A 1,332-nucleotide genomic window follows, 5' to 3' on the forward strand; every position below is an offset into this window, starting at 1 on the left:
AAAAAATGACTACACATTATCATTAGTTTAGGCATTGGTATGAAATTTAAAACAAGGTTGAAAATAGGAAATCACACAGGTATAGGCCAGCTATGAACCACAATACATGAATTGTTGACGTGTACAATTAAACTCTTAACTGACTAGACATTATCCACATGTCCACACAAATAATAGGGATTGGTAATAGGGCAAACCTTTCAATAAAATTCATTCACAACAGCAGAGTCATACCTACCAGATAAATACATGTCATATCGAAACTAGCAGGGCAAGAAAATAGCAAGTACTAGATGGTAGGTAGTTCCAGGCCACCATTCACTGGGCATCTCCAAGTAAAGACTCAAAAACCAAAGTTCAACCTTCTATGCCCTTGTCTAACAGTCAGCTCACAGTAGGAAGTTTCAACCTGAAATCTAAGGGATACAGGTGAGGTTGAGGTAAAGCCCAGTTCACTTATTGGGGTTTCCCCATCAAGTCCTTCTGGTATGGCCTATTTAGGATGTTGTACAAAGTTGGAATCTTTACAGTAGCAGACCACCTCAGCTTTCTCCGGCAAACCACCAATCTTCCTTCCCAGTAAACAGCCCAGATCTTAATCCACAAAGCCACCAGAACTCCTCTGAACTTTACAAACCAGAGTAAAACTGGCCTTGTATTCAAAGTATAATGGGAAGTTCATGGCCTTGACCGAGTTACTTGCTCTTTCTGGATCTCAACTTCCTCATTTGCAGAACGGGGGCAATGAGGACTCGCCTCATCAGGCTGTGTTGAAATTAAATGAAGAAAAAGAAAACAGAAGGCTTCCTCAGCACCAAGGGAATGTCGCACAAGGAGTAGTCCAGTTCCCTATTATGACTCTACCTTCTAACCTGATCTGTTTTCTACTCCCCTGTTAAACTTCCTTAGGGTTTGTGATCTGTTGATCTATGAGCCCACAATTCCTAATGAAGAGTGAATGCAGAAACGGGACCACGATGTGCTTATTGGATACACTTATCAGAATGTTTCCACCAACTCCAGTGGCATGGCTCCACAGAACTCCCTCTCGACCAACCCTAAGGAAACCAAAATGCCTGAACGCACTGCCAGGTAAGAACAGGAGGCCACATCACACTAATGTGGCGTCTCTGGGTCTCCCCCTCTAGCCACCAAATGTTGCTTCTTGGTCCTAAAGCATAGTGCAGTTAGAAAATTATTCTGCTGCTGAAATCAGAACCAATTAAAATCCATCCATCTTGCCATTCTTTCTTGGCACAGCCATACCATCTCCACCCCCTAAACAATAAAGGGCCTTTGCCAAAGGCCTTTAGAGCCAGTTTTATGGCAGCT

This window comes from Echinops telfairi, unplaced genomic scaffold (genome assembly GCF_000313985.2).
Source record: "Echinops telfairi isolate 266 unplaced genomic scaffold, ASM31398v2 ScPeMD7_7474;HRSCAF=8512, whole genome shotgun sequence".
In the NCBI taxonomy this organism is placed as follows: domain Eukaryota; kingdom Metazoa; phylum Chordata; class Mammalia; order Afrosoricida; family Tenrecidae; genus Echinops; species Echinops telfairi.